The 19,295-nt window shown below is 45.5% G+C and overlaps 1 long non-coding RNA gene across 7 annotated transcripts in view; it reads right to left on the bottom strand.

Annotated features, from left to right (window-relative positions):
• Nucleotides 1-3,241: 3,241 nt before the first annotated feature.
• LOC139794119 (uncharacterized) overlaps nucleotides 3,242-19,295 on the bottom strand; it is a 61,546-nt gene continuing 45,492 nt past the window's right edge. Inside the window, exons 1-5 of one of the 7 annotated variants that reach the window (XR_011724961.1) lie at nucleotides 12,059-17,882; nucleotides 9,687-11,507; nucleotides 7,122-9,591; nucleotides 5,498-6,655; nucleotides 3,242-3,997 (exon numbers count right to left, since the gene is read on the bottom strand). This is a non-coding gene — a long non-coding RNA (uncharacterized lncRNA). Of the gene's footprint in view, nucleotides 3,998-5,497; nucleotides 6,656-7,121; nucleotides 9,592-9,686; nucleotides 11,508-12,058; nucleotides 17,883-19,295 lie in introns of those variants that run through there. The other 6 variants (XR_011724960.1, XR_011724962.1, XR_011724958.1 and 3 more) reach the window with 6 other exon arrangements.

Raw genomic sequence — 19,295 nt, 5'->3', positions numbered from 1 at the left:
GATGAAAATAACAAACAAAAGACAAATCTGGAAGGTTAACCCTGGCTTCAGCAACACTCCAGAAGTGACATCCTCTGGCACCGACTGAGATGGATTCTGAGGCTACATATGAATATCAGATCCAAGTCCATGGTCCAGGAAGTGTCTGACTGCCAAGTTTACCTCAAGAGTTTAAGAGCAAGATTTGTTTCCCTTACAGGAAACTGTCCCAGATAGCAATAGGGAGCAGCACACAGATAGTGTATGAAGCTACTACAGAAGGTCTTGGTATGACTTTAAAAGAAGAAAATATTTTCAGGTTTCCAGTGTCCCCTCAAACTCTGGGCTAAAGGAGGCTGAGGAACTTCCCTCCCCACACTTCCATCTACCAGTCCTGAGGTTTTCTGGTCCACATATGCAACACCCCATCACACAGGAGATCAATGCTCTGTCATGGCCTCTTCTCTGAGCTCTTCCTTGCTGCCATAGAGAGGAAAAGCCTTCCATTCCTCATTTTGGCAAGGGTCAATGTCTCTGCTTAGATACTGAATGCACAAAGGAACAAATCCTACCAGTTCAGCCTTATAAATCAATAGCTTTCACCACTACGAAAATTAAAACCAAAGCAGTTGCAAGAGTACCAAACTATGGGAGCAGAAGGGTGAGGTGATGTTTCCTGTCCCCAAAAACATAAGCAAAAACTGTTGACTCCTGAGCTCAGCTGTGAAGAACTTTTGCACTTTTGTCAGTGCAGCTTTCCTCCAAGTTTCCAGACTCAGAGTCTGGAAAAGTCTTTGCAGTTATTGAAAGAGATTTCTATAGTCTGTCTCTTGAGCAAGGCAAGCATAAGTAGAAGACATTGGTGAAAGGTCCTAGCTCACCCAAAAAGAAGTAAATTGAAATTGAAACTGCAAAGTGCCCCTGGTGAAGAGAGAGCAGCATAGAGATGATGGGCCAGACTTTGGAACACTTGAAACTGGACAAGAAATGTGTCATGTTACAATAATAAGGTAGCCTAAGCAAGGTGAGAGAAGAAGGGCTTTAAAACTTACCTTCCCTTACATCATCCCTTTGTCTATACTCCTTCTCCTCCTAGCCTGCCTTTCATTTCTGAACAGCAGAGAATGCCCCATGTACCAACAGAATGTAAAATCCAGGGGTTTCTGCACTGCCAACTTCTTTACTCAAGTTCTTTTCTTCAGTCCTAGAAGAGGCACAAAGGGAGATGAGACTCTTTCCAGAGTCCGGCAACAGGAGGGAAATGGAGCCATGGCTCTGCTAAGGGCTGACAGCAGGATGCTGTGTTTGGGAGATACCTTGGAAGCCACTCCACAGCTTTGCACATCTGTCATTCTGCTTCTGGCCGGAGAACAGAGCCATGAAAAATGCTTCATTAAACCAAACCCTAGATGGGCTGGAAAATCAAACTAATGCTGGTTTGATTTTCCACGAGAACCTAGAAAATCTGATCCCAAGCCCTGTAGCATGTTCGAGCCTATGCTATTTTTTTTATACTGCTTTTGGCAGCACATCAGGTGAATGGCAGATTCTATGTAATATCTTATTCTGCTTATAACTTCCAAGCCGTGTATACCACGGGTGTGTTGCCTGTCTCAGTTTTTCAGCTGCATGTTGATCCCACTGTTCTCACTGCTGCAGCAATTTATGGCTTCATTTTTACCTGCATCTGTCAGCAGCTGCGTGCTTGCAGCTAACCTCCTCAATACATACACAGAAATTTCTATACTCCCAGGAAAAGGCAAGAACACCTTTCACAATATTGCCCTCACCTAAAACTGGGTGATCTCATGTTGAAAAGACTGTGTTTGTGGTCATGAGATACCCAACAGTGGGCCACCACCTCCAGCTTTGCAATACCAGGTGTAAGCAGCTGGTTGTCTCTCTTCAGCTCCTGATTCCTCAGTAATAATTTATTGTATTTCTGTGGTCTTTGTGCAAGGACTGCAATGGAAGAGTCAGCCACGGCTGAGGGACTCTGCCAGCTCATCTCAGTCTGACTGTGCTGATGGGATCTTTTATGAGCAAGGGTGAGATTCCCCTTCCTCTGGGTTGTGCACACAGACTGCAGTAGTACAAGCTGGATTCCATTACTCTGCTGAAATCTTATATCAAACATCACAAGCCAAACGAGTAATTACATGACTGGCATTTTAAACATCCCCTTCTGAGTTTTTATGACTGGGAAAAGCAGCAAAAGGGAGGAGAAGTTAGAGTAAGTATTGCTTTTTGGCCTTAGTGTTACTCAGTTCTTCTCCACAGACTCCAGCTCCCTTGTTTCCATAGCCTCTGTTGGGGGCTGTTGCTTACTTGGGCCAGACAGACCTCATGTATAGCTCCCTGAAGCCAAGAGTGAACTTGGTCCAGCCATCCTGGGGAGCACCCTCCCAGCACCATGCTGGACAGGGTCTGGGAGGAAGGGAAAGCACTGAACAGATATGACCTCCATTTGGTTTGTCCTTTTCGACCCCATTTCACAGGGGCTGGAAAGAAGGTAAAACCTGAAGGTGTAAGGAGAGCTTTGCAGTGATGCTCACTGCTCAAGAACCTCCCCAGCTGCAAGAGCAGCCATAAAACATGGACACAGAATAATGAAATCTTCTCATCTAGGCTTTGGTATTTGGTGAAAGGCAGATCCTGATGCCAGAGAGACATTCTACCTATCTCTGTGGAGCCCCTGGTTATGGCAACAAGCTGGCATCATTTCCCTGGGCATCATCCTAATGTCCTTGGGGTGCTGGAAGCCACACAGCCACACCTCTCCCCCTCTCTTGGCTCCTGAGGGAGGTACCTGCTTGCTGCCAGCCACCCATTGCACATCCCTGAACCTGGCCCAGGGTGGCATTTGTCAGCAGATAAAGTCTCACAGTGAGTCACCTGCCCAGAGACACTGTGGATTGTGCCTTCAGGGCACTGACCTCAGGGGCTCCAGGATCTGCTCTGGTTAGGAGCAAGATGCAGGGAGCAGAGAAAGACCCCCTCACCTCCTCTCCACACAGAGGGCTCCCTTCAGGTAAGATGTGTTGCCTATCAGCACACCCGTGAGAGCTGAGCAATCCCTTGGTCAATCCAGCCAAAGACAGGCAGCAGGACCTTAAAGAGCTTTCCCACCTTCATGGGTGAAGCCTCCTTGCCTTTCATCCCACATGCAGGGGGAAGGTTTCAGGCACCAAACGTCAGGGCAAATGTTGTTTTTCTTCTCTTGTGTTGTCCCAGACATGATGAGAAGCACATCTGCTAAATGTGTGGGCTTAGTTGTTTATTTGAAGGGGTGATTCTTTTTTGCTTGACCACAGTTCTTTTTAAAAACTGTTTAAAAACCCAGCTTAACCTTATGAATAATAAATAAGTGATAACAGCTTCAAAAGACTTCAGTCTGGGATCTGTGCCCTTTCTGATAGGTGCCTTATATAACCCTTATGTGTTCTACTTAATATGTATAATCTAATACAATCAAATATGTATTCTCAATGTATATTCAAAATTACATTGATGGTTCTTTTTGTCTTAATATTGAAATCGGCTTTTCTGTGTTTTCCAAAGTGAGTCAGTCAATAAATAATGGATATCTGAAAGGATAAAGTATTATTTTTAGAGCATTAAGAAAAATTATAATTAATATGACAGCAGGAGAGAAATATCCACAGCTGTAACCAGTTTCTTGTCAAAAACTCCCCAGACACAAATGGTGGTGAGGAGACAGACAACTATTTAGGTAGACCAAAGCATCACCCAAAGCACAAAGCCTGCTCACAGAGCAAACTGTGGCTGTCATGCCAGTATTTTGTCTTGAACTTCACTTCTCCCAACCAGTTCCTTCACTTGCTTACTATTTGTTTACTTGTTCTTAGAGCTTCATGAAAGTAATCCTTATCTTGATGGTATCCTGATGGAACAAGATTCATGCAGCTATGGTGTCCAGCAATGCCACAGCCTCCCAGCTTCTGAAGAGGAACTTCAAGAGATCTTGAATTTCTGTCTGCATTGCAAAAATTGGCATCTAGTTAAGGAAGAGAGAATAAAATTGCTCATCTTTCTCAGAGTAAAGGTTCTGGGAGGAGCTTGGGCATACTGTTAAACATCAAAGAGTCCATAATGGACAGAGCTGTGGGAGAGTCTAATAAATTTTGATGCTTACATAATTTCTTGACCTTGGTGTTATCACTTTCTATGTCTGTCTTCAAGTTGTAGAGCCCTGTGGAATTCACCCTCTTGGCAGCTAGCACCCACCTCAAAATGCCAAAGGTGGATGTGCTGCTGAAAGGTCACGTGCAGGTTCTGCAGTGATGCAGAGGACACCAGTCTTAAGCTCCTGACTTCATCACAGACTCTTTCCATCACCTCAGCACAGAGATGTTTCTTTTCCAGACTCTGCTCCTCAGCACTCAGATATGAGATAACAGATCTGCTTCTCACCCACCCTGTGAGAGGCTTATCAGGGCAACTAATTTATCTTGGCCAGCTGGGCATTCTGAAGGAAGAACTAAATGGTGCTGGTGAGGTTATGAAGCCGGATAGGAACCATACTGCAAAAGGGATGATGAGGACAGCATGGACCTCAGGTGTGTCTGCAGGGGCAGAGAACCAGGAGGAGTGGGCCAGCAAAGAGAGGTGCTGGGGCTTCTGGGGTGCTATGGTGCTTTATTTCACTTACTCAGCCAGCAACCAACATCCAGTGTGGTGAGCTGTGCTCCCCCAGCTGCAAAGTAAACATATGTGAGAGAACAACAGGGATGTGTTTACAGTACATAGCCAAGTACAGTAGACTCCAGAGGATAAAAATACCCAGTGGAAAAACACATGGGCTTAAGTAAAACTTTAACCATCAGGGGCTGTCTAGCCAGCAACATGTGTATCCTTCACAGGCTCTCCTGCTTGCCGAGAGCTTAAGCTCCCTAGGAAATCCCAGCTCTTTTTGATTAGTGGCTTCTCTGCCCCAGCCCCTGATAATTACACCATAGGCCTGCTTCAGATTATAAATTCATTTAATGCAGAAAGGCAAAAGGGATCTTGGACAGCCCATGATGCAGAGAGAGTGTATGATGTCCCCTAGATAGTCTCCCCTAGACCTCAGCAGGTTCCTCTGCACTGGAGGCTCATGCTGAGTAAAATGCAGTCCAGAGCAGGGATTAGCAGAAGGCATGCCCATCCTTCCATCACAAGGAGACCCAGAGAAAGGGTAAGACTAGCAGGTGATGTATGGCGTTGTGCAGCCCTAAGAAGCTACCATGTAATTTCTGAAATCTCTTGCAAACTGGGCAGCACAGCAAAGCCCCAGCACAGCCACAGACATTGGGCTGGAGCAGCAGAGTGAAGGCAGCTACAGCCTGGAGTCACTCTGGGCCAGGACTCCCACTGGCATTACTGAAATGAATGGAATTGCACCCACTGAATTACACCCACTCGAGCTGTATTGAATTGAGGCCCTGGTTGAACAAAACACTTAAGCACGTGCTTAAATTTAAGCACATGAGCAAACAATTTCAAGGCAAATACTTACATGCTTCAGTGCTTTGCCAGGTAGGTGCAGTTCTCAGCAGCACACACCTGGAGGGAGGTGGTGCCATTTTTTTACATGGTCCCTTCTTTGACTACATCCAGGCAAGAAAGGAAACTTTCCACTGGCTGTGGTCCAACAGGCACTTCAGGTATGTGTCAGGTCTTTAAAAAAAAAACAACATTTTTTTTTAATCTTATCTGTCTCATTATCATCCTGACATTTGCTTTGGCTTTGAGTATAATTACCTCTTGAATTGAACAAAGGTTCAGATAGGGCTGAGATAATAAGAAGTGAGTAAAGCTGATGTATATAGGAAATGGGGCCTCCCTGAAGGCGTTAGCCCATGCAAGCTGACCCCCAGTTATGAGAAAGAAAAGCTGATAAGGAAGAAGGCTATTAATCAATGATCCAGGAAACCTTGGGATGTGTAAAAAGGTGTCTGATGTTTGCATCTTACATGCCACCTGGGCTGGTACAAATACAGCAGACCCCACTTAGAAAAATACCTGTGCATCAGAGCACAACCAAGCAAACAAAGGGAAACACTGGGGAAAAAAAAAAAAAAAAAAAAAAGGTGATGGAATAAACAGGGAAAAATATTAGTATGGAAGTCAACATTCAGAGAAGAAAACTGCACAATAGAAAAGATACATTACCAGTCAGAAGAAACAGAGATCAATACTCCCACGATGCTCCAGGTGCTTTGTACACAAAATAATGGTCTCAGTCTCAGAGGCATTTCAGTATGAAAAGGCAAAGATAGTAAAGGCAGAGCAGGCAGAGACACTTGCCTAGCATCATGTGTGAGCAGCAAGGGCTAGAAAGAGGATTAAGGTTCTGAGTGCTGGGTGCCATATGAATAAGTGATGGACCAAGCTTGCAGGCACACAGCACATCTGCACCGCTGGCCTCTTTCAGTGACCCTGCTGTTCTAGGACAGTTTTATTCCATATTTTGGAGGCTCTCTTACCTAGCAGGCCCAAACCGCAGTTTTTTTAGGAGCTCTTCTTTCTCAGCCTGTTTCTGGAGTGGGCTCCAGCTGGCTAAACAGAAGGGTTGGGTGGCTGGGAACTCCAACAGCAGAAGGTGGTGCAGTTCAAAATATGATGCTGGACTCACGGGCTAAGACTGTACTTTTGAAAAAGCTCTCTGCTAAAGCTGGAAGAGAGAAAAGTAAAACCCTCAGCAAACCATGGTCTGACCTGTCACTCTGAAGTGTTTTCCATGAACAGCATTCTCCCTGTGATCTGAGCACAAAACAAGGTTATGGTGCCCACTTGAAATCCACACCTGAATGAGAAAAGGTAATGTTGAGACTGCACTTTGGAAAAATCCTGCTGACATTTTTGTTTTGACTTTATCAAAGAAATGAAACAGAAACACAATCTTGTCAAAATAAAACATTAATTTAATTTTGATTTCATCAGCTTGACCCATGTCAAAGCATGTTTTAGAGTCAAAACAGTAAGGCTATTATGCCATGACCCGTCATAATATTACGGCATGACAATCCAGTAGAAAAAAAAATAATTTTTGAACTGTATTATAAAAGTCAAAACAAATGTTTCAATAAGCTGTAAAGACTTGTACCTTCTTTGAAAACACTGGAAGAGCTGGCACCTACCTGCAGACCGTATCCAGAGCATGGGAAGGCACCACTTCCCTGTGCAGGGGCCCTCCATGGTCTGACTGGCACATGTCTCCAGCAGCTCCACAGGGAATGAAAGCAGTGGTGTCATGATTCTTGCTGGTCTCTACCTCCTCCCAGAACATGCATTCCCCAGAGACACATCATATGCATAGCTCTTCCTTTTCACACCCAAGGTACAAATGAACCTCAGAAGAGATTTAAGTAGGCCAGTAAAGCTTAGGCAGGGTCTTACTCACCTGCTCTGTAGTGACAGTCCCAGATATTTATATCTTCTATTGGGAAAATCTGTCAAAGGGCAGAGATACTAATAGAGGCTTCTCCAAAAGGTCTGCCAGCTCTTCTTAGCTGAGAAAGGATAGCCCCTAGCATCACTAAAGGGCTGCAGATAGAGATGAAGTAGAGCATCAGAACTGCTGGTTCAGACACCTGCTAGCACCCATCCTCTTCCCACACAATCATGGACTTTGCTCCTACTGGCACCACACTGTATCCTGTCACCTAAATGCCAGGGACATCTTGATAACCCTGTCTTGTGCAAAGACATGTGCAGACATCTTGTAAAAAGTATGTGGTTTAAAGCAATTTACAGTGTCATGACTGTGGCCATCCTGAAGCCTTCAACAGCACAAAAATTTGAAGCCTCTGTTGCCTGTGGACTTGTTAATTGACAGAAGTGTCCTACAGCAAGCAAGCAAGACTGACAGGTGAATGAAATGCAGAAAGCATGAGGAGAGGTGTTCACCTGCAAGAATGGACAGCATGTGTTGAACAAGGTTCTCAGTAGACTCCGAAGAATAAAAAACAATGGATTACTCCTTCTAGATTACATAGTAGATGAGTTTTAAGGAAGTACTGGCATAATTGTCCTCCAGATGCATCCTATTTCACCTTACAGGAGAGGTAGGAAAAGCTGCAGTTATCAGAGATGACCCAAAAATGAGCAGAGATGATGCTTGGACAAGAGGGGAGGTGTTACATGATTAAATGCCTTACCAACTTAGTAACAGCATTCATGCTTATGTTTCTCAGAATGGGTTAGGACTCCCCTTTCTGAGACAATATCTGGAAAATAGGAACACAACACAAAGGAGAACACATTTAGAAGAGCTGTATGCTGGCAAGGTTGCAGGATTGTTTCCAGCACAGTCATTGACTTTTGACAGCTTGTCCACATGGAAATGGAGAATCCAGCACAAGAGAAGCAACAGATAAAATCTGCTTTTAAGGAGGAATATCTTAAACAAGGGGAGCCAGAAGACTGGGAGAGACAGAAAAGCTTGCTGGAAGAGCTTTGCCATTTGCCAAGGACATTGACTGAAATCCAAGGACTTCCAAGATCAGCAAGGTCCCCATGGGAACAGAAAAAACACTTCCACGCAAATACCATTTTGCCTGAATCTCTCAGCCACTTGTAGTCCTTCAGAGTATTAGTTTGCCAGTAGACTTTGTGCTTCTTGCCTTTCTGGAAGGGTGTCCTAAAAGAGAGAAATTAGGCTGCCCCATCTACACTGAAAACTATTTTAAAGCCTGCCAAATCTAACCCCTGGGGCTGTAGCCTATGCCTGGTTGTCTGATTTATGGGGAGCAACTCAGGAAGAGGGTGTAGGTTGGCTTGATTCCTCTGGCAGCAATATCCCATTGCCAGTTGTCACTTTCTGGGGTAGGACACCAGGGCTGGTGGTGCCAGAGGCCTGTCCTTTTTCACTGTAAGAAGGGATCAGAGGTCCCTGGGAAAGATGTATGTAAATGAGATGATCTCTCTTGCAGTCTCTCTTGCAGGTCAGAAAGGCACTGCCTTTTTGGCTTACTATTTTCTATGATTATCAAAAGTTATTAAGTGTATCAGAGCAGGCTAGAGACTCATTTGCCCCATGGTAATTTTCTGCCTGGTAGAAAATGCTTAGGGAAAGTGTATAGACCAGAAAGGGTCATCCTTCCATTCAAGTATTCTTCCAGATTTCATCAAATGGCGCCAAAGGGATATTTTGAGTTGGGCAAGGCACCAAGTGCCCCGTGGTGTCTACTCCCAAGTGTCTCCTGACCTACTCTGAACCTTCTGCTCTTTGTGATTTCCCACAGCAAGATCCATTTCAGGCTGAGAAGACTCTTGCAGCATCCCAGAAGACCACTGAAAACTGTACAGTTAAACTTGTGGGACCCTGTAAATTTCTATGGGGTCAACACAAGCTACCTCCCTCTGGGGAGAGCAATTCTTCCTTGCTGCCTTCATTGCCCTTGCACTGCTGCAGGCAGAAGAGCTGAGGTGGACAATATGGGATCTTCACCTGCTCATTTCCTCCTCCAGCTCTGAAAGTCCAATTTCCCACCACCTCCCCCTCCAATATTTCAGCTGTGTTTTCCATTAGAAGCATTGTTTTCCAGCACTTTGGGGTTTTTTGTTTGTTTGTATGCTTTGCTTGGTTTGTGATGCCTCATGTGCTCCCTGCAATCAAATAAATGAATAAATATAAAGCATAATGAGACAATGTGCATGAACCCCTGGCTTTCCCAACACCCTTTCCTCCCTTGCAGTGGTACCAGATGTTGGCCCTCAGCAACCTCCTGCCTGGTGGTTCTTGACACGACTGATGCCTTCCACTCCAGCCTACTTCAGGCACAGCTCCATCGCTGGCTCTCAAGGCACAGGGCTGGTATGTCTCTTAGATCCCATTAGGGAGGGAATAGACAATTGGCAGCACTGTCAAGCATGAAAAAAAAACAGAAGACCCAAAAAAAGCAGAAATATGAATAGTTAAAATATAGAGTAGTAGTAATAGAATGGAAAAATATTAGGAGCAGGAGGCAGTTTTAACATAAATCTTCTCCATCAAACTGAATTACTCTTAAAAAGCACCATATTAATAAAAGCTTTTTTATGCCTGCCACAGCTGAGCCAAGGAAAATGGCTCAGGTTCAGTCCTTCAGAATGGATCCACAACCAAAATCTGTCCAAGAAGGTAGGTAGAAAAGGCTTCTCCTGGCTTCAGAGGACTATGAATTAGGCTTTTCATAATGATATTGTTGAAGTGTGAGCAGTGGTATCAGTTTGCTCTTCAAGCTGTTCCTCTTTGTTATACATCACATGCAGTTGCTCTTATTTGTGCTGTACCCTTCTCTCTTGGTCACCTGCCCTCTTTGAACAACACCAACTGTGTTTTGCAGCACAGCCATCAAGTTCACACTTCCATTGATGGAAATACAGGACAAAAGCTAAGTATTTTATCTTTTTATAATTATTATTATTATTACTTATTTATCTCAGTTTTTGCTTTTCTGTGTGTTGCTTGGCCTGGCCGGTTGAGTAATGCTGCTCCAGACCATGTAGGGCCCTGGAGAGATGCCCCCATTTGGTTGCCCTATTGTCCTAGGGATGAAGGAAGTGGGGGTTACTCATGAATGCACTTATAAGCATCCTGGTGGTTGGAATAAGCTGCACATCCAGCTATAAAATAAAACTTGGAGGGTATTTTTGCTTCTAGATATCTCAAGTTCAGGTTATAGCTTATCTTTTAGCACCTTTTCCCAGGAAATAAGACAGGCTTGAAGTCACATTTGCAACATACAGCTTAAATTGTAACACTGCTGAGCATCGTGGAAACAGGCTTCCCTGTAAGTTTTTATCGCAGTCATTTGGACGGAAATGAGTCTGCAGGTTCCTATGTTTTCAATGTTTTATTCACTCGGAAAGTAGATGCAGGCAACCATGCAATGAGGATAAGCTACAGAGCACTGGGAACACCAAAGGGTAGTCAGCAAGCAGTGTCCCACCTGTCTAAATTACTGAAGCAGAAATGTGACTGGTTGAAGCCCATATCACAGTGGAACTGAGCAGCCTGCATATATGTATATATATGAATATATTTACAATGACTAGAGAGGATGGTAAGGCACATATACATCAGGGTATTCTAGGCAACAAGGAGGTTAATTTGTTAAACCAGATACCCTGTGCAGGCAGGAGCTTTTTGCCTCAGACAACTCCTGCATTCCCATCATTCCCACATCAAGAAACACAACTTATAAACAAGTACAGTTGCTACAGCTCATGCCTCCTTCTCCCTCTGGAGCCCTCCATGCTCTTTGACTGAGGTCCAATTGCCCTGCTGCCTCCGGCTGCCCTGGCACTTGGAGCAGTCTGTCAAGGTCACCTCCCTGCTGCCAGGCCAGACACTGTGAGTGCTTGCAGCCATCCTCCTCATTCTGGGCATGCTGACCATCCCCTGGCAGGTCAGGCATCCACCAAGCCAAGAAGATCTTAGACCAACTGAGCTGGACTGTATCTGTTTGGATTCCTCCTGCATCTCCTGTTTCTGGCCCCCTTCCTCCTCTCTTCCTCCGGCTGAGATGCCCCCAGTCTGCCTAGGAACAGCAGAAGAGGACATCACTGTCAGTCAAATCTAAACCCAGGGCTGTGGCTTGGAGGCACTCTGCACTGCTTTCCCTTGGAAGCAATGCTTTACAACTTGGTGCTGTGTGCTCAGTCATGCAGAGCCGAGAAGACCAGCCCAGCAGGAGCTTTAGTAATACCGGTCACAGACACTGTAAGTTGCTCTTTGCTTTGCCACATTTTGGTGCCAAAAGTTGAATTCAGCTGTGGGAAACATGTCAGCGTTTATCCCGCTTCACTGTGAAAAACTGACTAAGACAATCTTGTCTCTGATTACAGACAATTACGCATGGCTGTATTGCTTGGTTTTTGAAGCTGCTTTTAGCTCCCACAGCAAGGTTTGGAGGAGCCAGTAACAGCTTTTAATGGACCAACAGATATAGGCAGCAAAAACAGACAGGCTTTTTCAGACACCCTTAAGGAGTACATATATGGACAAAAGTTCACTTGTTTTTCTCCACCCATAACATCTGATCCAGTAAAAACTGTTGTTTTCCCTCCCTCAGTTATGTCCAAAATCTACCACAACACCACAACTCCTAGCTCCCCAGAGATGCCCAAAGTCTGCAGTGCCAGAGTGAGTTGCTTCCCCTTTTGCAGGATTGAAGGATCCAACATGGGTTTCAGCAGTGCTCCTTCAACACATCCTCACAGCTGGCCTGAGGAGAGGGACAGGGGAGCACTTGGAGGAAGAGCAGTAATCCAGGAGTTCCACATTCACCTTATGCACACAAGGAATGAGGCCACCTCAGGGGCTGTGCACTGGTGCTGCTCGTCCCTGCCTTGGGACTGCTGCTGAGTGTGGTCACCTCTGCTTTGGCAATGGTCTTAATTTTGCTTGTTGTCTCTCCTGGTTTGGTGGTGTGTGGTGAACCCTTAAGCAGTCCCATGCCATCTCACTACAAAGACCAGATAGAGCCACCAGACTAGACCCCCTCAAGTCATAGAAGTGCTGTTGAACAGTCAGCAGCCAGAGAATGGAGGGAAATGGGACAAAGCTCTGATAGAAACCTCTCCACCCACCTGTGCTGAACCAATCACCACCCTTTGGTTAAATCAACCATCACTCTTAGTGCTACCCCTAAAAACCAAGGGATGCCATCCTCTGTTCTCCTGATCCCATAAGCACCCTGTTCCAGCTCAGTCTATGATCTGCATGACCAGGGCCAGTTCATCAGGCCATGACCCCCTCCTCTTTTACCAGCTGCTTTTTTTCTACACTGAGACTCAGAAGACGTTCAAACATGCCTACACTGGTGAGGAAAGACACTTCAGAGCTGACTCTGTCCATGCAGACTCCAGAAGCCCATGGGGCAGGGCATGTACATGGTGGGAAAGCCAGCAGGCTGCTCTGCACCTGGGCCCAAGCTCACAGGTTGCTCACAGCACTGTGTTGCACCAAGCAGGCAGAAACACATCACCCTTTGCTCCTCACTGCCCAGAGACATTCCAGCCACCCCTGCTCATTCAGCCACCCCTCTCACCCAAGAATGCATGGCCATCACTGCTTGTCAAGGCAAGGAGCTGCCTACACATCCAGAACCCCTCTACTTCAAATGCAGGTTAAGTTCATGCTAAAACCAACTTTGCTGCCTAAATCCATGTGCACCACCTGGATTCAGGGCTCCTTGCATGGCTGGGACATGCAGGCACATGGCTCTTCATGTCTCCTGCAGCCCATGGGGAGAAGAGGGGAAGCAGTGGAAGAGGCACTGGGCCTCCAGTCTATGCATCAGGCTGCACATCTTGCTCTTTCATGTCCATCTCAAATACAGTATCTTTCCCACTAAATTATAATGTATCCTGGAGGATATGACCAATGTAAAGAAATTTAAATTTACATTTGACATTTATGCCTGAGTTGTGCTTTTGCTACAGAATTGGCTCAGTGACTCTCAGTGTGGAGCTGGTCTTTGGCTATGCATTTCCTACTATTCACTGGTTAGATTATTAAAAAGAAAAAATAATGATGTTTAAATCCCTCTGCCTGTTTATTTAGAAAGCGGCTAAACTTCTCCAGACTTTATGCATCCATTCTATTCCTCAAGTAAGAAGAATTTGTTCTGTCTGTTCTTTCATAGATCATACTTTCAAGCCATCAAGGGAGGAGGAAAATGGCCCTTGGGTTTGCCTCAGAGTAAGCATGAGGGCAGACAGAGGCATAGGAAGTCCTCAGTGATTCTCTTGAGAGTTTTTCTACCTCAGAGAGCATTTTCTGCCTGTAAGCAAGACCTCAGGCCCTTCACCCTCTTCCCAAAACCACCCCAGAAAACATGCTTAAAACTATCCATTCAAAAAAGAAAATTTTTATCGTCTGTAGACTTTCATTTTTATAAATCACACCTTTCTTTGCTTGCACAAACACAAAAAATAGGTCTCCCATCAGCAAACCTGTTTGTTTTTTTGTTTTTTTGTTTTTTTCCAGATTCTCTGCTCAAAATAAGCAAAGCAATGTGTGGGTTTTTTTTTAATGTAAGGAAAAAAATATAACCCGAGGCTGAGGCTCTTTGCTAAGAATAATTCATTTTTTTTTAAAAAAAGGACTGTTCTAAAGGTCTGAAAATAGATTTTTATAATTGGAAGTACCTGAAAGGGCCTAAATATAGCAGGCTTTACAACATCTCTTCTACCAGGTACTTAGGTGCTTCTCAGAACCTGCCATTAGCCAGGTCTGTTGAGCATGGCATGCAATTATTTTTTTATGAAAATGCTGGCACAAGTTCACACACAAGCAAGGTGCTGAGCCTTTGATCTCAAGCACCAGGCAGACCCTTGAAAATGTCACAGAGTGATTCATGTGCCCAAGAAAAGGGAGATCTGGTGAAGAAAAGCAGGTGTGAGGCTGCTTCTAGACAGGCTTTGTGCTTGCAGAGCAGAGCCCCGAGGCTGGGGGCACTGGGAGAAGAGCCTGGCAGAGCAGGATGCTCAGCTCCTGCCATGGGGCAGAGATCAGCCAGCCAAAACTTGGTCAGCCTCAGCACTGGATTTTCCTTTCATGCAATAAACAGGAGATTTTTCACCTGAGGTTTTTGAGCCTTATTCTGATGGGAGACCTAGTGACTCAAGACAGAAAAAGTCCACATGTAAAAGATTGAAAAAGAAGGAAGAAAAGCCAAATTCTTTGATTAGTCTGTTTTAACATGGCTATTGTGTTTCAGTAGGTGGTAGGATGCCAAAATAGAAGGGATGACAGCGTGTCACTATGCAGAAATAATCTGAACTCTTAACATAAAGGCCAACATTTTCAAAACAGGGGCCTAAAGTTAGGAACCTAAATCTGTCCTGGAGCATCATTAGACTCACTATGGAAGCCTGGAGAATCTCAATGCTTGTGAAGCACCAAGATACTGATTTCAGAGGCAGGGAACTTCTACACCGAGCTGGACATGTAATCCTAGTGGGGGGCTTTGCCAAAAAACCCAGAGCTGCTACTTGGGTTTGAGCATCCAGATGTGGACAGGCTCAGCTGAGGGCAGAACAAAGTGGAGAGCGCTCTCTCTTTGAAGAGATGCTTCTAAATCTGCCTCTTTGGGGTGGAGGCTGCCTGGAGTATAAATCAATGGCCATGCTGCAAATGTGTGTTGTAAATAAGGGCTGGAGAGCATCCAAGGCAGCCAGCTTCCTGGCTGAGGCGCCAAGAGTTGAACCTGGGCTCTCCAAAGTCTTAAGCATGAGATAAGATAGCTTGGGTTAAAAAGCTTACCAGCTGTGGCTGGGGCTGCAATGACCCATTACTTCTGCAACTCAGCCATGGAGGGTTAGAAAAATTTTCCCTGCTGGGTCTGGGGACAGCTGTGTCTTTAAAAGGCTCCAGTCTCAACCAGCTGGAAATAGGGTTGAAAATGCCAGGCCTCTGCCAATCTCCCTGAAGACCTGAGCCCTCCTTCACTGTCAGCTTGGCAGCCACTGACAGTGCCCCTAAAATTAGCTCTCAGGTCTGCATAGGTCTCCCTGTAGGCAGAGGAAAGGACACTGCGGGCACTGAGCTTTCTGCAGAAAATGGGTTTGGAGAACACCAGTCCTGCTGCAGAGGTCACTGCTCCCTTGGGCCACCCCAACACTGCATCATGCTGAGTGTGTGGCAGTGTCCAGGGATCTCTGCATGGGTCAGCCTGATCCTCTGGGCAGTGCTGGTGGAGGACAGCAAGAAGCAAAATGATGGTGTACGATGGTGTACAAATAAAGGAAGCAAAAAACCTAAGTAAACAGTATCACAAACCCCACAGCCAAAAGCCGAAGCTCAGTTCTGACATCTTGCCCTCTAAAAGTATCTGTATTTATCATTAAAGAGACCATCTCATTTCCAGACAAGAAGCATGGCAGAGCTGCACTAGACCTCTGTGGCTTGCCACTGCAAAAAGACCCTTATGGTTTCATAACTGTTTAGCCTGCAGAGTAGTCACTACAAAACATTGCCTCTGAGTGGCAGAGTTAAATATATTATTCTTCCTGATGACCCTCATCTCCTGCTTTCCTGCCATGCTTTGCAAGTGCCAGGCTTTGTGGCTGCTGCTTCTTTCTGGACATGCACCCCCAGTTCCCTTCACCCACAAACCTCCAGCAGAGATGCTGCTGGGAGCCCCATGACCCACTACCAGAAGTACCGTCGAGGTGTTCCCCAAAGGAAAAGGGTGGGGAGGACCAGCCCAGGAGCTGTCAAGACCACATTTAGAGCCTGGAGTGCAGAACTGAAGGGCACCACCTCTGCCAGCTGGGAAGGGCTTGAGGAGGAGCAAGTCCTGGCGCCGGTCTCCAGGCCTTGGCTGCAAGCAGCTGAAGTCTGTGGCCACTGGATGCCTCTTAACATATTCCAGTGCCCTCAAGACAAGGTAAATTGGTGGTTGAGGCAAAAGTCAGTTTTGTGTGCAGTTACATTGCACTCCCTGAATTCTTGGTCAACCAATTTCTGTTTGTTTGTGTTATATCCTCATTTCCCTTCCCACTTTAAAGTATATTTTACGCTGGAAGAAGGTGCCATGCTGGCAGCTCTGGAGGACCCAAGATTTAAATTTAATCCCTTGAACAGGTAGAGCAGAGGCAGTAGCTATTTCACCCCCTACCCACCATGGTGGTGGCCCAGGGCTCTTCTTTCCCCAGCCCAGCCCAGAGGGAGCCCATAGAGGTGGCTGCTTGCCCTGGAGACTGTCTGCCAGCATTTATGCCAGCCAGAGACAGAGGGAGAGCTCATATTATTGTGGGTAGCTGCCTACCAGGGTCCAGCAAGGTGGACTCTGTCTGGACACAAATTAAGTACTGGAAGCTGTATCCAGTATTGAACTCTATTTGGCACTAAATACAGACCAAGTTCCCTAAGTATTGGTGCTGTTCCTGCTCCAAAGGGCAGTCTGACACTGACGCTGACTGCAGACAGCAGTAAGGGCCCTGAAAAAAAGTATGTATATACTCTCAACAGCTTTCCCCCCACCCCTCCTTTTTTTTTTTTTTTTTTTTTTTGACTTAAGCATTGCTAATGCACATTAGCTACTCACATTAATTACTCTGACATCCAGCAATTCACCCTGCTAAGCAAGGGGTGACCCCTGGGATTCACTGCCTCAAGTACTGTGTACTGACATTGATTCCTCTTCTTTATGTTACATATTTTTTTGTTTTTCAAATTCCTCAAGTATGCCCTTTTCCTTCTGTTCTGATTCAGCACACAGCTTGCTAGACCTTGTTTGTATCTATTAATAAAGCTTCTTTCTCAGGCTACATCCACCCATGACTTTGCACTCTGCCCAGGTACTGAGAAAGCATGATCAAGACCTGGCTGTGTGCACAGTTGAATGGAAGCTGCTTTAAAAGGAGTTATTACCTTGAAAAACCCAAGCTCAGGTTACTGTAGGGTCAGTGCTATCCTATGGCATCTGATCAGTTCAGAGTTCAGACAGTATATCTGTATCTGGCTACAGAAAACCTTGTAGGCATGCCATAGCCCTGGCCAGGTTCAATCTAAAAGTAGTCATTCACCTACCTCCTTTACACTTACTTTTTTCCCTGGCAGCTTTTTGCCAGTAAGCTTTGACAATCCCTTAGTGAATCATTTCAATCAGTTCAGGTTCCAGTTTGCTGCCTCATTTGGAGATGTTCTGGCAGACTTGGTAAAACATCCAGCTTCCCCCTGTGAAGGCTGGGTTCTTTGGAATCCACCTTGTTGCAGTCATTTACACAATCAGTAGTTCTGGTTTTAATTATTTGTCCGTCAATCCTGTGCCCTTTATGCGCAATATGTTTGCCTAGCACTGTTCCTAGCCTGCTGGTCCTCCACTGTTGCTTGAAAGCAGAAACTTTCACAAGCATTATCCTATTTTTAGCTCCCTTGTTCTCCAGGTGGTTCCCCACATGGGGACTCAGAGGTCTAAATTCTCATCAAGAGGTGGCAATGTGCTCACGTGTTCAAAACGTGTCACATCCAAGAGGAGGGTGTGACGTCTTCTGGAAACCTGGCCAAGCATGGGAGAGGGGAATGCTATTTGTTGTGGCACTGGTGCAGGAAAGCACAGGCAATCTTGGACCATCCCCAGCTGTTTGCCTGAGGCAGGATGGACACTTGCCACAGAAGCACTGACACCTCCTTGGGGTTAAGCAAGGTTATGTGATGCCCTTGGAGTCGTGCTTTGCTAGGTGCTCTTGGTAGAAGATCAGCCACTAATTTGCCCCAGCATGGTTCTGCCTAGCACTTGGTATAATATTTACTATGCCTTCTTATCACTTTCCTAGAAGGTTTTGTTGAAGCTGAATGATGCATTAATTCCTTCAGGCTCTAACTTGGGGTCTTTCTACACAGTCCCGGAACATGTCCAACAGCATCAAGGAAAAAATCCCTTCCTTTTTCAGTCAATTCTTTTAGGCAGAATTTCACCTGAAACCTGGATTCCATCTGGCACTGAGATGGCTGCACAGAGCCAGTCTCCTCTCTCCTGAGGACATCTGTGAGCACTGGTTTGTATGCAGGCAAAAACATCCCCTAATAAGATAATTATGACATTTCCAGGAGTAGGATAACAATTAATGAGCTTAAGTAGAGTAAGACAAATCCAGGTTAGAGACTGGGGAATGCCTTCTAACGTTAAGGGTTCAAGGCAGTGGCACAGGGTGCCTGGGAAGGCCACAGGGCATGTTTAAGAGGAGGTGATGCACAGACCTGTGCAGGGAAGGTGATCCCAAGCCGTGGGGCCTGACACTGCAAGGCGGGCTCAAATTCCTTCTGCCTCTGGTTTGCTATCATGCTGCCTTCCTGCATCCCACTCTGACCACACTTTCCACCAGCTCATTGCTTCCCATTATCACTTCTAACAAATTTCTTTTCCTCCCTTCTAAAGTTACATGTTTTGGTCTATGCTGTATCTCTCTCTGGACTTACATCTGTGTTTTTTCTGTCTGTTCTTCTTGGTACCTGCATAAGGGAAGATGCTTACAGTGCAGCTGCAGCTGCAACTGGGTTGTTTGTTAGTGCTTCCCTAGATTCATTATGTCTCTGCTGTACTTTCAACTTGACATTCCAAAAGGTTCAGCAAGGTGCCATCGATGTTGGATCTCATCCAGTCATGTGAACAAGCAAGCCTTCACTCACGATTATCACCAAAAAAATTCCTTCCTAGGTTAAATGAATGGATGATGAACAGATATAGCCTACCATTGTCTTGTGGTGTTTGGTAACTATTAGAAAGTTTTCTATTCCATTTAAGTAGAATTTCTTATGAAAAAGCCCTTGTGAGCCAAAGTGTTAGACAAAGGCCACATTCAGCTCCTCCAAAACG

This window comes from Heliangelus exortis, chromosome 3 (assembly GCF_036169615.1).
Source record: "Heliangelus exortis chromosome 3, bHelExo1.hap1, whole genome shotgun sequence".
Taxonomy (NCBI): domain Eukaryota; kingdom Metazoa; phylum Chordata; class Aves; order Apodiformes; family Trochilidae; genus Heliangelus; species Heliangelus exortis.
Note: the sequence above shows the minus strand (reverse complement) of the source record. Positions and strands in the feature narration are given on the sequence as shown.